At 37.6% G+C, this 24348-nt stretch overlaps 1 protein-coding gene across 1 annotated transcript in view; it reads right to left on the bottom strand.

Annotated features, from left to right (window-relative positions):
* LOC103778388 (catenin alpha-3-like) overlaps positions 1–24348 on the bottom strand; it is a gene marked incomplete at its 3' end in the record, with an annotated part of 86920 nt that overhangs the window by 20992 nt on the left and 41580 nt on the right. The gene's annotated exons all lie outside the window — the stretch shown is intronic.

Raw genomic sequence — 24348 nt, forward strand, 5'->3', positions numbered from 1 at the left:
CAGAGATATCTTTCCCAGATCTCAAAAATTAAAAAGAGAATCATCATTATGAGATCTTAATCTCCAGTTCTTTTTTGGCTGAAGGATATTTAGTTGTCCTCTGTGACTATATGGTCTGTTAAGCTCTTTTAAACCTTAGTGAATCCAGTGCTGAATTTCTTGAGTGTAGGTAATACAACTTGGTAGGTTTATACAGTAAAATACACTTTTCTTTTTTGCAGCCCTTTGTGATCTAGCCAAAAGAAACAACTGCAGAACACTGCCCTGCATGATGGTTTGTACTTCTCTCTTACCAATCAAAGAGGATGCTCATCTTTCTCCCAGTGTTAACCAACCACGTTACAGCCAAAATTAATATAATTGTTGTTGCATATGTAAAGTTTGACTGAAGACTTTATTACATACCATCTCTTATTCTTAGAACATAAAGTTAGATCCATGGTTAAATTCATAAAGAAAAAAAAAAAAGGCAAAAAAAACCCTTTCTTACTCAAGTAATAAACCTAGATTTCAGTTGTATGTAGGAAAGCATTCACTGCTCCATTGCCAACAGATTTTATTATCATCAGTTATAAGCACACTGCTACAAGTACAAAAATCATGCCTACAAAGAAAGTTTTGTTCCATAACGACCATCAGTAAAGCTGCAATTTCACTACATGACATGAAGGCAGACTTCAAGGTAGATAACTGAGTAATAAGGTCTATACTGAAAATGAACCAGGTGTAGCACTCTTAAACCATGAAGATCTTACAACACAGACTTGAGTTTTAACAAAAGCTCAGTGACAAATACAGGAAAATATTAGAGCCTGGTGAGCCCCATCAAGCAAGAGGAAGGTCTAACTGTGCTCTCCCAACACCTCCATGAGAAAAAAGTCAGTGATGACAGGTCTATGTATCACAGACAATCAGGTGCATTTTGGCAGAGTTGGGACAAGGATCTGAAGTCCTAGAGGGACACGAAGGATGGATTCAGATCAGGAAGGTCAAAAGTAGGTGAGGACAGTCATCTCTATAACAACCCATCCTTTCCCCTCTCTTCTCCGTGCAGAAATCACTGTGACCTGCCCAGTCCACACATACACAGGCTCTAACTCTTACTGGTAATCCTTCAGGCCCTACTTAAAAGCATACACACTGAGCAGCACTGGATCTTTTCTGCACAGACAGAAGAAAATCAAGGGGAACAGTATGTGTGTGGGTGGGATTGCCACGTTTGTTTGAAGCGAATGTGGTAAACATCTCTCTGTGAGCAAAATGATGAGTAAACACCTTTACAATGAACAAACAGAAATGAGCCGTGGATGACAGATGACAGAAAAACTTGGAGCAGGAAGGTGATAGATTGAACAAAAATTGACACAGAGTGGCTCGATAAGAAACTGAAGTGCTGTATGACTACAGTAAGTTTTAGAGGGAAACTGCACAGAGGTAACATTATGTAAATGCAAAATATAGACTGCAACTTTAGATAGACTATGTGCTGGGGAAGGAGTGGGTGTGTCTGTTGGGGAGACAATACAAAAAGAACTGAGAGCCCAGCTCAATAATGTCACAAGCTATGAAGTTAGAATTTTGTCTTGGATTCAAGACAAGACTAACAAGTAAATCATTAGTGTATGCAACATTGATTTCTATCTCTCGGGTTTTGTTTCAGCCCTGTGTAGCATTTTTCCAGCTTAGCAGCATCCTCAAGCAGCTAGAATCCAAAGGCTGTATTCAATTACCTACTACTCAAGTGACAGAAACCTCATGAATAGGGCTTACCAGTCACTCACCTGTTACATCATCCTAACTGGTTACAGAAGCAGAGTTTCACAGGACACACAGAGATCCCTACCTCTATCTATCTCCTAACCTGTGGCCAGGCAGTTAGAGGTATCCACATGAGAAAAAAAGTCTGCATCCTGAATTAACTCTCTCAGGTTCAAGGAGTGCACTAAATCCAGGTTTTCTATTTCCTGTGTGAATGTTCTATCTATTAAAATACAAGCAAGCAGAATGGGCATAGTAAGTGCAGCACAAGAACAACCTTAGAAAAATACAGCAAGGTGACAACTGGTCCTGGCAGTCTGTTTTTGCTGTTGTGTGCTAAGGGTTCCTGGAGCAAGCTCTTCAGGAATAGTGTTCCTTCAGGAGCGTTCCCAAGCATTATGATCTCAAACCATTTTCCACTCACATCTCAGACATGTTGCAAAGCTCTGAATTTCATCTAACCTGACTTTTATGAAGTGCAAAAGTAGAGACACATTCTGTAAAAGAATTTATTTTTCTGTGAGAAACTAGTACATGTCTGTCAGGCTTGGATCAATACAATATAACATCCCTTTCAAATACTCTTTTACCAACTACTCTTTCTGTCATTTTCACCGTGATGTACCATCATTCATTAGACAGTCTTTCCTAACCAGGGCTCTACATTCCAAACCATTATTCCACCCCTGACTTGCATTATTGCAGCATCTGAACAACAGTTTTTTCTCATAGTCAAAGAAAAAAAACACCAAAACCACCACAAACACACACACAAAAAAAAAGTGGCTCAGCCTGTATGTTCTGTGTTGCCCTGTAAAGTTGCCAGTTGTGCTCAGACTGAACATCACTGAACGGTTTCACTTAGGTGAGGCAAGTGAGAGCAAATTCTTAATATGAAGACTGCATGCCAGAGCAGCCCACTATAGAGGTCAACCTCCTGTCTTCTCACCCTATGCTGACAGGACTACGTAGTCTGACACACGTCTGTCAACAGTCTGACAAAGGAACATCAAATATCCACAAAATTTTACTGGCAAGCCCTTATACACCCACAGATTTTTAAGTCTTGGATGGAGACATTTAGTGATGTCTTCCAGTAAGTCAGGCACTAAGAGGATTGCTCAAGGTTACACAAGAAAGCTGTGAGAAAACAAATTTGAAAATGTTTGCAAGACATCTACATACACATCCCCCTCTTTCTTCACTTTTCAGTAAGAAAAATCTTATTCTAACCACCACTCACTACTGCTCCAGAGTGCTTTATTTAAATAAGAGAAGGTCAAATCTAAATAGCATATACATCACCTTTGATGGTGTTGAAATGAAGCATCTTCTATATTTTTTTCTTTTTCTGTAGAGTATTCAGATATGTTACTTCCCAGAAGAAAATTAAGGAACATATTTTCTCCTTCAATTACGTCTAAGGATCATGCATCACTTTACTATGTGATGATTTCAATCAATAAAAATGTACTGAGCTGTAGACCTCTAAGACAGGGACAGAAACTTGGCACAGTCTTTGTAAATAGCATCCCTGGAGTATTTCAGATTTCAAGCCAAATTTTAAAGATAGAAAGTCAGCATTTAGACCTAGTACAAATATAAATATTTCTTTTCATGCACAAATGTGAAAGTGTTACATTTAATAATCTTTTTGATAAAAAACTGTCCAAGTTTGTTAGAGGGTAACACTTTACAGATCATCATGTTGCATAAGCTTTTACACAAAGCTTATATAACACAGGAATCTTGACAGGTGTGTGAATGAGGACATCAAACCCCAGCAGTCCCATGTGCCAGCAAGACCTGAAAGCAAGCTGTTGCAAACAGGAGTTCTGCAAGAGTGAACAAGAAGGGAGAGGAAGATCTGTACAGCAAAGCATACTGACAACCTAACGGAAGGGAAATTTGCCTGTCTACAGCTGGTAGAAGCATCCAAAGTGCAGGACTTACAACGTAAGCTTTGAACTGCCCGGTAGGGAAGGGAATAATGTAGTATAGAAAACGTTCAGGAAGGTCTTGAAATGCATTAATGTGTGATAAGGAAGGTGGAGCAGGTGGTTAAAGGGCAAACTTTAGACTGGATTTCAATCAATGTGGAGAAAACTCCGTGAAGTTCTGAAAGCACTTTTAAGTTTAACAATGGCAGTCTTGGAAAGGCTTGATGAAAACCTGCAAAATAAACAGCAGTGTGTTCCATTAAGGCAGTAGGGTTGAATGGGCACCGTCCTATGATTGAAGACTCACTGCTCAATGACAAGAATTATTCAGTGCTACCAGTGTTCCCCCTGAGAGAGCACGGAGATCTGCACAACAATGGAAGACTGAAAGGGAGCAAACCTGACTAGTGCTTTTTCAAAGAGAGAAACCAACAGATTAGACCAGTCAGTTACACTTAAGATTCCTGAGGGAAAAAATTAGAACAAATAAAGTACACTATTCAGTTACCTAGAAATAAATATGGGAATGAGTAATAGCCACCACAGCTTTGTCCAGGGCAAGTCTTGCCAAATCAATCTAATTTCCTTCTCCCTCTGTTCTTGCGATCACAAGATTAGTAGCAATGTCTCACAATACTTTTGAGATTTTTGACAGTCTCATGTGACTTTCTCACAAATGAATGGGAAAAAAATTAGATTCAATTACTATGGAATCAATGGATATTTCTTAAGAGCCATTACCAAGCCTTCACTCCCACTGCAGAAGAATGCATTAACTGATTTTCTGTAGGGAGCTGTTTTGGATCCCTCACTATACAACGTAAGCTGGTTAAGAAAACAGAAAGGGATTTTTTGTGGGAGAGGACAAGTAACTGTTAGTGCACTGGAGGGATGGATTTGAACTTAAAGTAGTGTTTATAAATCGGTGTTCTGCTCTCAGATATGATATAGTCCAGTAAGGATAGGTACAAGCCATCACCTGTAGGCAAGAACAGTCAGCTGCACAATGTACGATGAGGAAACAGCCGATTACGCAACACTTCACAGGAAATTGTTCAAGGACTATAAAAATGATTCTGCTTACAAGAAAAGTCAAATCACATTCATGTAAACAGAAGACACCAGAAGAAATCCTTCTGTTCTAGTTATCAACAGCATCCTTTAATAGAGGTATAGAACTATTTGAGCCCCAGGATATAACAGAAGGTGTCAAAAGCATGAGGTTTTAAAGGTTACAGGTTTTTACAAAAATTTTACATAAAAGGTTTTAAGAATATTTTAGATTAAGACAACTGTCAGAGCAGGTCATAGTCTGACATTACTGATATAGTTTGTTTAATTCTGCAGGAGAAAACAAAAATAATTTTCTTTTAGTGCACCTTTTAGCTTATGGTTGGTTTTCACTTTATTGTTTGTTTTAAAAAACAAAGCACAAATAGATTTGAATATGTTTTTCTTAGATTTTTTTTTCCATGCTTGTACTAACTCCCAAAGCAATATGACACAGACTATTACAACACAAAGGCTTTACCAATATATTCATACCAACAAAAACCTGTGCAGAAAAGTTATAACTTATATCAGCAGATAAACTCTTCTTCTTGGAGATATGGAGATCCTGCAGTCACATTTCAGACACCACCATACTTTTCTTCATGAAATTCAGAGCATTTTACAAAGCAAACTATGTATCATCAACCTTTTCCTGTTCTGTATATTGCAATCTTTTATTGTAAGAAAAGTAACCCAAGATCTCAAAATTCTGAATTTCACAGAGCAACTGAAACATGACTCAACTTTTGTGTGCTAAAGATGTTACCAATAAAACTTCAATTCTGTATATATCAGAGCTTTATAGAGCTGTTATCCCACTATGATTCCATCTAATGTGTGAGCTTATTTCTTGTCAAGAGAGATTAGCTACAGTGTGGGAAGATCTACCTGGAACTAAATTTATTATTTTCCTGCAAATGAGAAGATACTTCCATGTGAGACAGTCTACATAGTAGAAAGAGAGAAAAAGTACTCAAACAGTAACTGGTTAAGTGGCAGCTCTGCTACTCCAACCCTTGGAAGAGATTTAAAACAGATTACTAACTTTTGTGAGAAAGCACATGCTTATTATCCTGGTACACTTAAAAAAAAAAGTTATTTTTTACTTATTGTCTAGATAGAAGAGAAACCTTAAAAAAACCCACACAAGTAGAAGTTCCTTTACCAAGAATAAAACAGTCTTGGAACAATCATCTTTTTATCTTTTTTTTTAATTTCATTTTTCCTGAAAAAAAATTAAAAACAAAACCAAAAAACACCCTCTGGTTTAATCTCTGAGCACTGTCTCTTCTGCTGGAATCTAAACTGCTTGTAGTCATTCTGCTGGGGTCATTTATAAAGTAACAAAGACCATCAGTAAATAAACTTACTGCTTCCTTAAGCCTCCGAGGGTTTAACTGCAACATACAGAAACATAACAGTTAGTGCCCTCAGCAGCAATAGCTTCAGTCTTCTCCACGTTCATAAAACCTCTATGTACACATTTCATATGATTACCAAATAGAAAAAGAAATGCATATGGCAAAATCACAGAGTAAGGGAACCAAATATACCACACCTGAATATGCAAGTTACTTCTGAAAAGATTCAGTCATTCAGTTCCAGGACACAAGCATGCTTCAGTCTCAACGGACTTTGAGGTAAATACGGGAAAATACAAGTCACAATGGTTTAACATCTGATAACCAAGTTTAGTACCAAGAACTTGCAACACTACAACTTTCAAGTTTCTCAGAGTTCTTATAAATATGAAGACACAATCACTTTCTTACAAGCAAGTAGACAACTCTAGTAAGATTCATCTTTCACTTAATAAACCCACACTCCCTTACAATACTTTATATTCATACAAATCTACCTGTTTTGCCATCTCCTCTGCATGAACAATGCAGTCTAAGAACACAGAAGCACAAACTCTTTCTCCCAAATCACTCACCCACGTGAATCAAACGTCTGCCCCCAGTTACAAACCACTCACATTTAAATAGCATTATTCATTTGGAAAAATCCAAGAATATTCTGTACATTTTATCAAGGGCAATCAAAACAATTCATTCAACAAATTTACATGTCACTGGAAGTAGCTATGAAGTAAGTCTACATGGGCACGGGCTTCTGCAGATCACAGAGTGAGCAAGCAAGCCCAAGAATGTTTTTAATCATTTTAACTCAACAGGAAAATAGAACACCAGACCAAAACCTTATAACTAAACACAATACGCAACTTGAATAGAAAAAGAAAGGTGTTTTTCTATATATACTAAACGGGGATCCCATAATATCCAAATAAAGTATGCACACTACTTTTTCACAGTGATCTGAATGAATCTGGAAACATCAGAGGCCCGCACAAAAATAATTACTTTGTACTATGTAAAAAAAAAAAAAAAAAAAAAAAAAAAAAAAAAAACAAACCCTCTTACAAACACATTTAAAAAAAAAAAAAAAAAAAAAAAAAAAAAAAAGTACTGATCCTATTACCAAAGCATTTCAGGACAAGCACTCCCCACATCCTCAGCTTGCCTGGCACCATGGAACTACCACATGCCAGCACAAGAAAAACCAAGCTGGTGGAGTTGGTGGTACAAATGGCTGTCAGATACTTGTTAAGGGGCGAAGCTGAAGCTGGTAAACCACAGAAGAAATAATTGGAACAAGAAAGAGAGCTGGAAGCATTTCCAGAGCACATGTCTCTGGGTTGCTGTAGTAGTAGTCTATCACCTCTTTTTACCTCCGTACATATATTAGGGTTACAAACCAAAGGCTATATAAATGTCATTAAATATTTAAAAGTGCATTTTTGTGAACACACAACTATATCCTAAACACTGCAAAACATTTGGATTTCAGTACTCTGTTGTAACATTTATTTGAAGAAGTAGTTTCAAGTTAGTATATTAAAAGCTCTGTAATCCATGCAGTAAATGCACTGGTCTAAACTGAGTTAGATGGGAAGAATTTGACAGTGACAGTAAAATCTTCAACCAAAAATATATTACACTCTTATCTGCAATATACTTCAGTATTTTTTTTTTCCTCTTTATCTGGTCTAGTCTTCTAATTTAAGACTATTGCTTTCCTCTCTCTTCTAACTGCAATGTGGACTATTGCCCTACTCAGGGTGTTGATGACTATATGCTCCATGATTTGGAAAAACAAATTAAAAACTCCCTGTCTTTATTTTGCACTCACCTCTTGTTGAAAAAACACTAATTTCTCAACACCAATTTATGGCATTAATACATATTTTGACTCCCTTACTTGTTAATATACGAGTCTCATATATAGTCTTATGAAGTAATTGGAGCACTTCCAGAGAGGATGAGAAGTAGAAGACATTAAATACACTTCATCTGCAAAGCAAAACAGTAGTGTAACATTCACAAACCAATGCTCTCTCATGAATGACACCTGTATGCAAAATAAAGGTATAGTGCAGTTCCTCACAAGCAAACGCACCTAGCTGCATTTAGAGCATTGAACAAATGTACTCCCTACTTTAAGGAACACAGGTTTTTTTGTATAGCTAGTGTTCTGCAACTTGCCTTAAGACAATGTATCCACACGAACTCCAAAGGACCAGATCTTTGCTATCTGCAGGAGTGAGATGGGTTTGAGTCTAAAGAACAGTTTATGTCATGAATATTTTTCGAGGACTACTACTATAAACATAATGTTCTTAGGAATTTAAGAAGCTATCAGGGCCCACTACTTTCTTCAGACTTTAAACTAGTCGGTACCAGGAAGAAAAGTCTAACATTTTACATAAATGTAACTTGGTTAATGAAAGTGTCAATAAATGTTTCACTGCCCTCCAAGTCTGACTTTCTGCATGTTCTGCATACAATCTACTGCTTTTTCCCCCTTCTCCTGTTACATCTTTAGCTGTATTGAATTCAACTGAATGCCACAGTTTAAGACATTAAGTATCCATGTCTTAATAGCTTGAATTTAGTCAATCTGATGCCCTTGAAATGCAATTCCGCAAGAAAAAGAACATCTTAATTTAATGATGGAAAATATTTCTTCTATCAGATTACTCCAACATGAAATACCTGGCCAACTCTATAATACATATATATAAGAGAAATGTGTTTTCAGTTCAATAGTGGAAAAAGCGCTGGCTTATTTAGGGGTTATTAGATCACCAGTGAGTTTATATGTTCAGGTATTAATTCTCAGAAGATAGCAGATTTTTCAGTTGTACATTCCACAAGATAATGTATTTCTATTTTATCTTCAGAGACATCTAGGCTTGTGGTTGTTTTTCCTCATTCAGCAGTGAGAACATTCATTTTAGCACAACCACATTCATACAAGAAATAAGATGGAACCTTGATGTATTTCATTTTCCTCCAGCCTTCACTGTGGTGATTTACTGAGAGATGAGAGTAACATGTAATAGCTGCTTCTCACAGTGGCAGCAGGAAGACTCACACTGGTTGGTATCTTTTTTCTTTTGTATATTTTTTTTCTCTCTCACCTGGACCTGTATGTTATGGGTAGTTCAACAGCAACAAAAAAGCGATTTGCCTTTACACATTACTGGCAAGGCTAAGCAGCCTGCCCAGCAACTGACTGGTAAATGGAAGAATAAAAGAATAAAGAAGATATTACTAGCATTCTGTCTGTGCTGGAACTCTAAATTGTATTCATCAAGATTGTGTTCACAGAGAGAAGCCAGAAATTATTTTTTAAGTGGTGAAAATTGGGGAGAAAAAAAAACATGGTAACAACCTTCACATACAACATACAAACCTTACAGAAAACTAGAGTTCTCTCTTAAATCATCCTTGTGCTCCACTTTCATTGCAAGTACATATAGTGTGTGCCAGTAATAGGAAATCACTTTGAATCTATGAAGTGACCTGTCAGATTTTAAAGTTGTCTTTTGTAACTGATAAAGTTTTTTGTTTCAGTGCTTTCTTGCTGCTGATCTCCTGCTCTCAGGCAGTTTTCAACTAACTGTTCATGTATTTATCTTCTTTCCCCTTGACTGTCAAGAGCAAAAAAGCAGCATTTTAGATTTTACTCTCACCATTACTATATGTAGTAAAGGATATGAAAAAAAGCAAGTTTGAAAACTAGAAATATTACTCATTTTTGGTGAAAATTAATTAGAATTTAACAGAAAATTATCAACCAGCTATCTAGCACATGAGATCACTGTTGGTTTATGTAAGGAAATTTTGTATTCTGCAACCTACAAATACATATAGACTTCTGCATTTCTCTCTAGAACTGCTGCACACACACAAAAAAATCCTAATATGCCCATTGGAGGTGAAAATCATTAGTCCTAAATGCTTTCAGCAGCACTGACAATTTCGGTAAGCGTGTTTTTGTCTTCCTCATTGGAGAGCCATGATCAGCTCTTCAGCACAGTGGGTCCTAGGGAAATGAAGCTGGCAGGAAGCCACAGCATTTCAGGCAGTTGTGGATGGATGAAGGCACTGGAAGACAGTTACTGGAATCCTGTGAGCAAAAGTTTCACCAAAGCATATTCAATCTACTGTCAAAAGAGAGTTATCACTTCTGTCTTTCAGATGTCACACAGCTGTATTGGATATGAAGGGCAGGGAGGCCAGGGCAGTAGACATATTCTGTGTCACTAAAGACATTGAAGGACCTCCCTTCCACCAGCTTTCAGACTGTTACAGAGCACATCTCCCACCCAACCCTTCTTCTTCACACCCAGCTACATAAAATATTACAGAGTGCATAGTGCATCTTTAGCACCACTGAACTTCCCTGCACTAAACAGATCCACTCAGACCTGCACAGGATGCAGAAAAAGAAGTGCAGTGCCAGCCCTTTCTTGGTGAGCTGTGTGAGAACGTAATAGAAGGAAGGTGAAAGGCCAAGACACAACTACACACTGCAGCATTCCATAGGGTCTTGGGGGACTCAATAAAAGCTGAATCCAGCAGATGGAAATACCCCAGTCTCACAGGGAATGCATGAGGAACTCTGCTCATGTGTCAGGTGCAACCTGAAGCACAAGCAGAAATACTACAACCCTTTATGCAGCCCAACTCAGCAATTGCTTATGGTGGCCTATGCCTCAACTTAGCTCTGAAATCCTACACAACTAACAGTAGCGATACCAGGGGCTGTAATTACATATTTAAGGATAGAACTGAATAAAATGTATTCAAAACAAAGTAATGTATTCATGTTTTGCTTGGAGACAGTGTATACTGTCCCTGAGCAAGCCACACCCTGTAAAAGACCCTGCAACACATCCTGCTGCTCTTCATGGCCATCTATGATCTCCGCAACTAAGTTCAGCAACTTGTTAGAAGAGTTCTCCATGTGTAGTGGTCTAGTTCCACTCTTTTTTACATAACTTCTGACACAGTATTCTCCTTCCTTATAGACCAATGCAAGGAAGTTAAAGACATAAGATAAAAGTGGGAGGGGGCTATAAATGGAATGGGAAAAAAAGGGTGCCTCAAGAAATAATTATCTGCTTTTTAATGGGAAACAAAAGGAAGTATCCCAAAATCAAGATACCTAGGACTTCTCTCCCTTTAAAGAGCACTATGTGAAAAAAACAATTCTCCAAGGCAAGCCCAGGAAAACCCAGACAAATGGCATTGTCTGGCATTCACAGTCCAGAGCATTATGATGAAGTTTTTGAAGAGTTAAATTATTTTAAGCACTGCAAGCTTTTAGTGATGCACGCAGCATGTCAGGATCTTTACACCAAGGTTCTTACCTGAACATGTGATAAAAAATGATAGTTTCCAAAGAGAAGGCAGAAGGCTTTTGACTGCAGGTATCCTGTTTTCTGGCAGGGCTCCAGGTTCAAAATTGTCTGGCATAAATACAGTAGGACTAAGTCTATGGAGGAGAGCTTCACACTTTGCTGGAAGTGACTTCAGAATCTGATGAAAACTACAGCATATCAACTGGGAGGGGTAGACTAGAATGGAAGTCAGAAGCCCACAATCCCACCAATACACACAACACTGTTGTTTTCTAAAAACTAACATAAAGATACAACAAAGGAAGTGAGCAGAAAAGAAAAATACTGTTTGAATGATAGAGATAAGAGCTTTGATAAATGTACCATACCTATCAAAACATTCATCTTTCCTGTTTCTCTGTTAATTTAACCATATAGTCTTCAACTGTACTTAATGTCTTGATTTTTTTTTACTACTTTCTCTTGTTCTTTTTAAAGTAAGACTTATCAGAACAGGAAAGAACAGGTTTTGTTTCTGTATACAGAATAGATTGCTACAATCACAGAAACTTCCATTATCAAATAATGGATTCTGTTATTTTCAGCCTAACTTAATTTTTAAGATTGCCCTGGGATAGTTTAGCTGTTATCTTGACATGAACAATAAGACATTCTTTCCAAGGCGCGCTGATCGCTTAAACTACATGTTAGTTCTCATCTAGATCATGTAAGCTTTATCAGTAAAATATTTTTTTTAGCAGGCAAAATCAGAGCCATAGAAGACAAACGTACTCCCCAGGACACAGTCCTCAACAGGGTGCTTAAGGACATGGTTTAGTGGTGGACATGGCATTGCTGGTTAATAGTTGGACTCAATGACCTTAAGGGTCTTTTCCAACCTAAATTATTCTATGATTCCTTCAAATATTCCTCAGCTACTTCTCTTTCCACTCTAAGATACATTAATGATAACATCCTGAAATTTGGTTTCAGCCACAGGAACCCTAATTTATGGATAACCTGATGGATGGCTTTTTGAATACAGAAAGGTTTGACCTTCCTTGTCTCATTCTGAGACAAGTTGTACAGCAACTCACAACTAGAAGTTCTAATGCTCCAGTAAGAACAGCCAACAGAATGTATTTTGCTCTCCAGGTAGAATGCCACAGTTCAGCAAAAAGGGAAAAAATATTAAAAGATACTGAACACTGCATAATTTACTGTTTTTTAGAAATGGAAGCTGTTTAAGAAAACACTCCCAAACTTCTTATGCACAGCAAAAGAAGGTCTTAAGAGCTGCATAGTCCTCCACCACAAGCCTTCCATGGTTCTGAGGCACAAGGGCATTGGGCCTTAGCTTCCAAAAGGAAGTTCCCCCACTGAGCACTAGGCTTGAGAGCACACACTTTCTCTGGTGACATTTACACTCACCTTTAGACTTTTCTAATGTTCTAGACTTTTCTAATGTAAATGGCTCTCACTGACAACCAAAAAAAAAAATCCATACAATCTTCCATATCTACAGGCACACTTTGAGTAGCCCCCAAAACAGCACTTGAAAGTAGTGAAAATTCTTTTAACTCTCTCTCACCCATCTTCCCTCCCTATATTACTGCTGATTCTTTCCCCCCATAATGTTATCCACCCTATCACAAGTTTTGCAAAACAGGGAAGGATATATCTCCCAGCATCTCCAACAAGCAATCCCATTCATTTTCACATAGCTTCACACATATATGAAACAAGCGTGATCAAATCTCTTGGCCAGGATAACGAGGAGAAAAAACATGAATAAGCATTGTAATCAAGTTTGAGGCTCTGCTTTGTCTCATGGGAGGTGTCCCTGCCCATGGCAGGGGTGCTAGAACTAGATTATCTTTAAGGTCCTTCCCAACCCAAACCAGTCTATGATTCTTTTTTTTTTTTGTACTTTCAGTTCTTTGTTCACTCTCTCTTCCCACGTGTCTTGGATTCCCTTATATCCATGAGACTTTCACAACAATTCAAAGCACTACATTTCTTTTCTCATAGAGATTTTTTTTTTTTTCTGTTAGCATCTGTATCAGTGCTCTTCTATTGCAAAATCCTTACAGCTTTCAATAAATCCACTTTGCCTGTGTATCTGGAAACAGGGAAAGATCTACAGAAGGAACACTTCTAAGTGTTCCTAAAGCAACTAAGACTCATCAAGTCAATTTTTTCCTGGCTGTTAAGCCCATTCTTAATCACTCTTGAACACACAGAATATTATATTTTCTTCTCTAGGCAGCTATTATCTATTGTGAAAGTACAGGATATAATTAATGAAGTTCATACTCATGTGCAAAGGATAGAGCCTTGTGGTGCTCACAGCTGTGTCTTTGTTAAGTTTACCTTAGTCTATGCATAGCTTACAGCTGATAAATTCTTCTCCAGCAATAGGACTTAAGTATAATTAATGAGATTACCACAAAGGATGTCAGGATGAATATTATTTCTGAAAAAGAAAGGCTTAAGAAAATAAACAGGAAAAAAATATTGCTTGCTATCTCCAGGAACACCTCAAAGAATTTTTATTTTAGCTGAGAGTGATAAAACATGTGGAATTCTTATAGAGCCCTCCCGAGTCTTCTGCTCTTTGGACTTCCCTGAAAGGTGGAATGCTTTTTCTCTCTCCTGAAAATGAAACTATTAAGGAAGGAAACAAAATTACAACTACAGATAGTTAAAAAAAAAAAAAGCCAACCAACCAAAAAACAACAGCTCACACAAACACACACCATCTTGGTACTCTCTGTTTAAAAAAATATATCCGTGGAATAAATCTACCCATGCCACCAAAGTAAGACAATTTTTTTTTAAGTTATTCCATTATCTTGAAGCAAATTACACAGTAATAGTAATATTGGTGTGTCTTCCTAACGTTCATTCTGAACACAATTCATGTGAATTGTGTCCTGGAAGCGAATAAAGCCAGGCCTCAAAGTCAAAGGCAAGACATTATTTTTTAAAACATTTAGTTTACTGAAATTGCTCTTGTCCAATTAGAATAGATTCTGACCTTAGCTATACTAGTGTAAATTTATAACACTATAAACTTCCTGAAGCTACTTCACACTTAAGTATAAATAAAGTCAATTCAGAATATAGAAATTAGATCTTGAAATCAATAAAATAAAATGGAAGGCAGATGACCTAATCCAGCAATTCTACAAATGACCTCCATTCACCACCTGGATTAGATGGTAACAGTGACATTGGACAAAAAAAAGTGTTAGCTGGAAGCAGGCAGGACAGTATAAAAGAAGTACCCTAGAAAGGGGATCATTTATAATCCTTGATTATTTACTAAATAGACAAGTTTACTAAAAAGCATTCCTCTAGTCAGAGGAGCTTTCATTAATCAGAAAATATGCCATATAAACTTCAGGCATACCTAGTTCAAATGTTTCTCAAACCTCTACTTATACTATTTAAAATTATTCTTAAAAACTTTGTATATCTCAGCAAACAACACAGGGATTATTTAACCAGGCACTAAAAACTCATCCAGGGTTTATTCTTAAAATTTACGACTCATTCTCTTTCATGGAGAGAATTCATGCAGAAGCAGCTAACATATGCAGGTGATGAAATTTGCATGGAGTACAGTTCAGTAATCTCTAAGGAAACAGTTCTTTTTTCTGAGCTAAGCAGGAGCCTACAGCCACTGCTCTGTGTCATCTCATCTTTCTCTGGGAAAGCTGGTGCCTCTTCAGCTACAGCATCTGCCTAGGACCTCCATGTGACATCCCAAAATGCAGACCCACACTGACTGTCCAGAAACTTCCAAGTGAACCCAGATGGCCATGACTATTATCATAAGAAAGCAAACCCAGACAACTTACAAAAAAGACAGTGGAGTAGTTTGCAATTCTTCATGGTCTTATAATATATTACAACATGCTGAAATAGTTAAAATATGTTCCTTTCCAAAGTCCACAGCAAAAGGTGCTGGTTTGATAACAGAATTTGTAGGTAAGAAAGTACACTTTTTAAAACTTCAAGGTCAAAGAATGGAATTTCTTTTGGTGGCTGGCTGAACTCTACTGAAATGATTTTACAACTAACAGGCCAGTGTACCATGAACCTTGTCTTTTGTTAGGTTCAATCCTATTCTTAAAAAGTGATCCATTTAAAATAACTAACACATCTTGGATCACTAGACATAATGTTAATGCAGCAACACAACGATCTCTCCCGTATCTGTTCATCGGAAGTGCTGGTGACCATTTGTGATTCCAAAATCATCCCAAAGATTTCAAGATTTTCCTCATTTTGCAGTGGACCAGAAAATGAAGCACTTTGATTGGAAAACCTTTGTCAAGAGAAGAGACACATTACTCAGAATTGCAAATATCAAACTCACTAGACCATGTTGGCTTAAGCCTCACAAATCAAATAAGATAGGAACTTCAACTTGAATTTGAAGCAAATACTATTTTTGGATAGAAGTCAGTCAGTCTCTCCATCTCATACTCTTTACACACCCCCAAACATAACTTTTTTAGGAACTGCCAATTCAGACAGTCTAGGCTAAATAGCACGGAATTATTCCTTTGTGCATTTTATCACATGGATTCGTTATTTCGCTTTTACCCTCAGCTAAATCATAAAATCTACTTTAAAAAACTGTATCTGTCCCACCCAGATATTCCTCCATATCAGATGCTGTTTCTGTCTTCCTTCACAGCGTGAAGAACTTGAATTATTTATCCCAGAAAAGTTAACATTAAAATCAGAGCAAGTAGTGACTTTGTCAAACCACCCTCTAATCCTAGATTCTCAACATATGCACCTAAGTCTAATTAATGTCACTGCATCCTCAGCAGCTCAGAGAATACTTTTTTCTTTAAAAATCCTAATCGTTAGGATAGAGAGCCTAATCTTACAATCTCTGCTTAAGAAAATTCAATATCAGTTTAAAGTTAGCAATAGGTTTGCCTTAGGCTGAAGGAATAAGGCTCATAGACTTAATGGAATTAACTCTAAATCATTTTGCTTCTCTTTTGAGCACTGAATGTTTCAAACCAAAGAGAAGTCCAAACAGTGGCTTGTATAGGAGTGGTTCTTGAGTAGTCTCTCATCTGACCATTTTTCCATCATTAAAATTCTACTCTGCTACACAAGATCCTGCTTTACCCAGCACTTTGCCTAATCCCCAATATACTTACATCACAGGCAGTTACAACTGCCACAACCTGAACCACTGGTGGGTACAAATTAAGCTGTGGTAATGGGGTTCAGCAAGGACACCCCTGTTTGTAGAGCAGATTGTATCTGAAAGAAATGGTATTCTGCTTTCCATCATCTTTGATTAGGGCTAATTAAAACATGCACTGCTATGAATTATACCTAAAGACCAATCAAAAGCTATTATTACTTCAACAGACAGTATGCTAACTGCAAAATGACATTTTTCACTACTTAACTGCCCAGTGAAGCGTTGCTGGAGAGCAGGAGCAGCAGAAATTAAAGGTGTCCACTTTAACCTACCACCTGGAACCTTGCCTGGTTCATCACTGAACATCTGCCTCTACCTTTTTCTCCTTCCTTCCTTTCCTTCTTAAAACTGCACTCTACAAGGTCCTGGCTAGGGAACAGCCAATCCTATGGTCAACATTTGCAAGTAAATGGGAAGCAGCAAGGACAGACTGGTGTTACCACTAACCACAGCATTAAAGGATTGTGGGATATTAATTTATTAGGGTGACATGGGTGATTATCAGTTGATTAAATCAGGTCAGAGTAATCAATTGCTGTTTTTAAAAGTGTCCCAGGGAGCTCAGCATGCAGCACAGCTTCATCTAGCATCAACATGGAACAGAGCTATGCTACCTGACTGCTTTACCACTGATCACAACTGTTAAATACGCTTGACAAATAGTTTGCATTCTTTCCTAATAAGCTCTCCTGAGAAATAAAAGACTATTAACTCCAAAAGATTTATTTCTTTATAGTCTCACCTCACACCTCCCACATAAAAAGTTTTGTTAGCTCCTTGAGAGGACAAGGTTGCCTAACAGGATATTGCAATTGTCGTATTGTCAGTTCCTAATTGTCATCAGGAAGCACCATTCTCTTTAGACTGACTGCATTTACATTCCACAAATTCTGGTTTTGTCCCACATTACAATAAACATATCATCTGAAGAATCAGTATATTACACTGGGGGGGGGGAATCCATTTCTAGTCTACTAAAGGATAGGGTTCTAATCTGAGTCACTAGATACCACTGAAATACAATACGCAGACGTGAAAGTTCATATAAGACACATCCGTGGCACCATACCAAACGTGCAGGTACAAAACCAGTGGTATTTCCAAGTTCTCCATGGCACACACTCAGAAATCTTTATCAGCTTTTTAAGCCATGCCCTTTTAGCATTACTTAGTTGTTACTGTCATTTAATTCCTAGATGAAGATCTCATTTCCTTCCCACTATTACACTCTACTCTGTATTGGTTGCTTGTTTTTAAATTACCTGGGCATTCTGTAGTTACACTTAAAAGCATCATCCCTTACTGGCTCCCAGGGCATTTCAGATATGTTTATCAGAGACAAGACTAGACTGGAATTTTTTACTCAAACTGAGGGCATTTTGAGCACAGGTAAACAGTAACTCAATTTCATAGAAACAGCAACAGACAGCTTTGGAAAGACCAGAGGGAGGCTTTTCCATCCTCTGCTAAAGTCCCAGGCTCCCTACAAGTCCTCTTCTGTTTTCTCAAGAAAGTGAGAAGCTGGTTTAAATAAACCCCACACATCTATCTCAACCTCTTTACAGCAGCACTGTTTTTATTCCTGAAAAATATATAGCTGTTTCAGAACTACTTTTTAAAAATTTTATTTCCCTTCTAATATCAAAGTTTTAAGTGTGGATTTTTTTTTTTTTCCACCGGCACCTCAGGTAATACGTTGACTTCATATCTTGGAGGCTGATGGCTTAACATACTAACTACTTATACCCTCCACAAAGTATGTGAAAGGGGGAAATGCATTATTTCTCATAATTCTCATTCTGGATGCAAGATAAAATAGAATTTCATCCATTTCCCCCAAATTCCAGAACACTTATGCTAGCTCACACAAGAATATTTCAAAGATATGCAAGATAGTTATGTTTTCACCTTCATGACTGGGTTTTCAGCAGAATTTGAGTGATTATTTTTCTTCTACATTTGGAACACAAAAATATACCTCCCTGTGCCTTTAAATTTCATCTATCGGAGCTGTGGAAAAAGCAGCCAAGTGCAAATGGCTCCTTTTTGAGTTTTAGATATATCTTTATTGGTCCAAAAGAGGAATCACATCCACTCTTCCCAGATTGTCAGAGTTCAGCAGAAATTTCAATACCTTCTTAAAATTAGAGTACTCCTTTGCAGTGACACTTAATTACTTACTAAAAATGAAATTCCTGTTATTTTCTCAACACATTGACTAACATCAGGCTGGATTCTGAAGCCATCAACGTTAGGCAGCTTTGGCTTTAACCACAGAACTTGTGTCAGGCACTTTGATGCAAACGTGATAAACTATGCAGCTATACTTTCTGGTTTCCCCCATAAGGTTTCCTGTCTATTCTACCTAATTCTGATGTTCAGATTTCTACAAGTAAAAACTGTATCTACAAGACGAGCAGCAAAACCCTTCTCTTGCTCCTGCTGCAGCTACACTGTCAGCACATCAGATCTCAGTATCACACAAAAAAAGTAAGTCACCCAGAAGCTGCCAAACAGTAGTAGTTTTTTTTTTTTATTTTAAAGACATTCTCTACCATGTCTCTTTTTTTTTTTTTCTTCTAGTTTGATTCCTCCTTTCTTCAAATGGAAAAGGCATGACTTCTTCTCTTAGATCTGGATTCCATGCACAGATAGAAGAATTGAGAACATGGAGATATGAACTGCTTGCAGCTCGAAATCATGTGAGACTAGCACTACAGACAAATCCAACTGGAGCTGTAAAACCGTGGTATATACACTGGCAAAGCTGATGGAGGATAGAAAAGTCTTCCACCCCACCACCTTGAATGCCTAATAAAAAAACTGTTAACAGGACTATCATCACTTTCAGGTGGGCAGGGGGTAAGAAAAACATCTTCACCTATTAAGCAAACTGTATAGAGGCAGAGGACAAAGAGAATCAACTGGCTAAATGACAGAGCTGTAGCAACAGAACTACCAAGAAATGTCAGGTGGCTGAAAACAGAACTGTCATAATTTTTCACTCTCTTAGCTACCCAGACTGATCTGTTCCTTGCTTTTTTTAAACGCATGCATAAATCAATACTTTTAATTACACAACAACATGATAGTTGTTCTTATGTCAAGGGGAGATAATAAGCTAGAATACCAGAAATACAACCTAGATTTGCATTTTCTAATTTACATTATGTGACTAAATATTAAGGAAGGAAAAGAAAGAAGGCATTTTCAGAACAGCCTATAGGAATCAAATGCCCCCATGTCCTTAAAATTACTCTGTAGTGAAATGCTAGGCTTGTTTGAAAATTCCTAAACAAGAACAAAACATATCCAAGCCTGCAGAATAATAGACAGTGGCAGCAGTGGCAGAGTGGTAAATACAAAAGTGAACAAAGTCACCCACTTATTAATCCAGAATGGCAACTCAAAAGACCTAATTCTGCCTTTACCCTCAAATGCAGAACCAAATGTACTGTCATTCTTAAGCCTACAAAAAAAAAAATTATGAATTCTCTTTCAAATTCATTCAATAGCACAAGCCTTAAAAATTCCCATAATTCCTGCCCTTTTATTTGCATCTGTTACTGCACATCTTTTAGAAAGGGAAGGATTATAGATATAAAGGCTGTAAGTAGCTACTAATGTATTGCAGCTCTTAACTAAGCCATCTCAGTTATAATTGTCACAAACAATTTGCTTTCTGGTTTGAACTTTTCTGATTTCCACCCATTGGAACTTGTCATACTTCTGTGGACTAGAATAAAGATTTAGTTAAGTAACTCTACATGTGGTATTTCCAAGCCTTAACCTTTTCCAGATAAGAGACAATGACTGAGCTCCTTAAGTTTTCTGCAATAACACTTGTTTTCTTGACAACAAACAACTCACCTCTACCCTGAACTCCCTCCAATTTTCAGCGTGGTTTTTAGTGTTGCCACACAATAAACCAGCCAGTTGATAGGTAATCATCTCTTTTGAAAACCTGGTTCCAGCTTCTAGAGTGGAGCGCTCTGGTGAACAAACCTCATGCTCAACACAAGGCCATCTTAAAACGCAAGGTGAACAATCAAATGTAGAAAATAAAAGTGCACTCATTCCATTTGAACAAAGAGAAATACCATTTGACTGTAGAAGCAAGTCTTCAGTTCAAAATTAAGACTTTTAAAATATAAATTTGACCTGTATGATCATGAAGGCAACTGCAATACTGACAATGAGGGATTGATCTGAAGTATATAACAGGTTAAGGGTTCTGCTCCACCTCCTGGAAGCATCACCTCCCATAAGCAAAGTCAAATTACTGTGTGCCCTATAAATGCCTTGGATACAGCCCTTAACTCCTTCAGTTTCTAATGCAACTTCTTGAAACATTTCTGAATACAACAATCATCAGGAAGCATTCTGAAAAACATTTTTAAAATGAATAACCAAAATGTTTTCACACAGATTCAGTCCTTTAACACACGATTAACTTGAGGGCATACAATCAAAATCAAGTAAGTAAAGCTTAAATTAGCATACCTTTACAATAGGGTACTGCTTTAGCATGTGTTCACATACTAAAGTTCTGTTGTCAACTGCTAGATTACAAGACTTCTAGGTGAAAACTAAGTGTCTCTGAATTACAGCCAGTACTGCTACAGGCGTCCTAAAAGCACAGTTAATGCTTAGAACAGCAGCAGTAATTTTTAAGTTTGACAGGTGCTGAATACCACTTAATTTGATTATAATTCTATTTTTATTGTAACTTTTGCCCGGCACTCTTGAAATGACCTTACTGTAAGATTATAATGAATGGCCTTAAACCTGTACTGTTCCAGCTGAACAATATATGGACAACTTTCCTTCAATAGCAGCAAAGACCAATATGAGAAAAAAAAGAAGCATGCACCTACTATGGTATTCCAAGAAGAGTGATGGGATCTATCACTGAGTCCCCTCTTATCCCAAAGTGCCATTTTGTCCTACCTCATTTCCCTTGTAAATATTCATATTGCAGACATGTTTAGGTTGATACCCAGCAATGCCCAATGTACAGCTTACCCGTACTGAAAACATTCCAATAAGTCACAGAGCAAGAGAATAGTTTTACTCATACATTGTGGCATGAACCTACTTTTGTTTACTCAAATTTCAGAGATGACAGTCAGCAGTAAAGAAATTGAAAGGTTTTTTTAATTAAGAGGAACTGACAGACTATCTCTTGGACAAGAAGGAACTATATTTCTTGGAAACAGGTATCTCCCAGAAGGCTTCAAAAGGCAGACTGGCTATAAAGTGATACTCTCAACTCAAATGAATTTCTCTAGTGGATGAAACCCAACCCTGGAAGCATGCAAAAGATTAGGCCATTGCAAGTTAGATGGATGAAGGGACATCCACCTAGATAGGGGAGAGAGTATGTTAAGTGAGCAACTGATTAACAAAACAACGAAAGAACCAAAAAGCAAGTAACTCTAAGTCAGTTTAGTACTGAAGCATCTCTTACTCAGTGTTTCACAAATGCCAGAATGGGAAGAATGAAAGGCACAAGAACATGAAGCCAATGCCAGGGCTGTAAGTGGGTCTGCAGATGCCAGCACTTGGCCAATCAAGCAACCACAACCTGAGTGTGAGCAGCTCCTGTGCATTTCTTCACTTGCATCATTTATCAGCACTTCAAGGGACCAGCCTACATTCTGCTGTGAAGTATGAATGTTTTATTTATGTCTTATATTCATCTGACCTGAGTTAAACATACTTTCAACTAACTTGGCTAATAAGCCCTCTTTCTTGGAAAAATACAGCAAGTTTGTAGAGAAGATGTGTGTTCCACTACCCAACAGTAAGAGGGAAAGCTCTAACATGCAGCAATGTGGTGGGAGCAAATATGGTGGGAGTTCAACACAGACAGCAACAGTAAGGAGACCTGGCATACAGATATCACTCAATACTTCATATTGTGTTTAGGACACAGGAGAATGGCACAGAGTATCATTCAGGATTCTTGGCCACAATACTAGATGTCATCCACAAAGTTCAGCTTCACAACACTCCAACTCCAAGAACTGCCCCTCTTCCTCCTCTGTAATCACTGAAGAATTTAGCACCCTGTCCAGTTCTGTGCCAGCCCATACATACACTAAGCTTATCTGCAGAATTAGCATCTGAAAGCTCTGGTAAGTGTGACCAACATATGCTAACAACTTTGGGGGTTTTATATAAAGCAAGCCAGAACTGAATTCTTGACCTCTCTGCCCATTTTAAAAAGGCATTTCTGTTGGCAATGTACTGGCCATCTGAAAACTCAAGACCTAGCCCATTCTGAAAATGGCCAGTTAAAAATTACTTAATATGAACCATGATCCAAAGCATGTTTGCCACTTGTGTACTTCTACCACGCAGAGCAGTTTGTTCTATATTTATAAATCAGAGTCAGCAGGGGTCATTTTAAAGATCCTTCAAAAAGCACAATTTTTATTTCCCACTTCACCACTAAAGAATTACATTGCTATATTACACTTTGTCTCATGTCTAAAAACCAGGGGCAGAAGTAGATAACCATACTTCATTCAGAAGCCATATCAATGACTTTGACTACATAAAACACTTATTTACCATTACTGGATCCATATTCATATTGCATACAATTGTCTCCAAACAGATGGTAGGGACTCAACATTTTGACAGTGGGGCTACAAATATACCCTTAATCGAATACAAGAGCATATAAGTCGTTGTCAATTAAATGACTGCACCCCACAACATCAGATACACATGTCATGAACTCAGAACAGCCTCAGCCCCCATCCAGGTCTGTGGTTCTTGCACAGTAGTCAAACCAAATCTTAATCTTTTCACAGAGAGATCACTTCCCTTTCAAACCAGGACACAATTCAAAGCATCTTCTATAACAAAGAGCTATGACAGCTTTCCAAATCCCTCAATGCAGATTTTCCAGCAAGTTCTATTGAGATGTAAATCTCAGTAGCAAAATCAGGTAAAATACTACTCAAGAAAACCATAAACTACTGATGAGGTATAAGGTGTAACTGAGACACAGAGAACATCTCTTGTCTCCCTCATTTGTTTTTTTGTTTCGGGGGTTGTGGGTTTTTTTAATAATTACAGCCTTTGACTAGATTATTTTCTTAATAGCATTGTGTAACATTTTTGAAAGATTCAATCACAGAACAGAAGATAACATAGCCTATCTTCTGTTCTGCGACTGAAAGCAGGAAGTAATTTTACACCACTAGGTCTTCAGCACCTCCAAATGCAAAAGCTTCTGCCAATACAGTTAAATACAGAGAAAAAATAGCATGGGGAGATATATGCACACCTGGTATTAAACAAGGATGTCAAGGTTCTCCAAATGCTCCTTAAAAGAGCAAAGTATTGGATGTGAAAGGTAGTGAAGATCTGCAAAGATGCACTGCTCAAGGTGAAGTGTGTTACTGAATGAAGCATATTCAGTCTGCTAGAGAACCAGACATCTATCACTTGAAATAAAAAGGAATTCTGCACAGTCAAGAGTGAGAATTCAGACTAGAGAAAGCTACTGCCAGTAAAAGTGTGATGATAGCCTGAGAAGTAATTATAGAATGTACACTTCTCTGGCTCAGAAACGCTCTCCAAGCCCTTGCAGATGTGACATATTTATTATGTTTGACATAATTATGAGATCAGATAACATAAAGCCA

This window comes from Merops nubicus, unplaced genomic scaffold (genome assembly GCF_000691845.1).
Source record: "Merops nubicus isolate BGI_N331 unplaced genomic scaffold, ASM69184v1 scaffold8398, whole genome shotgun sequence".
Taxonomy (NCBI): Eukaryota; Metazoa; Chordata; class Aves; order Coraciiformes; family Meropidae; genus Merops; species Merops nubicus.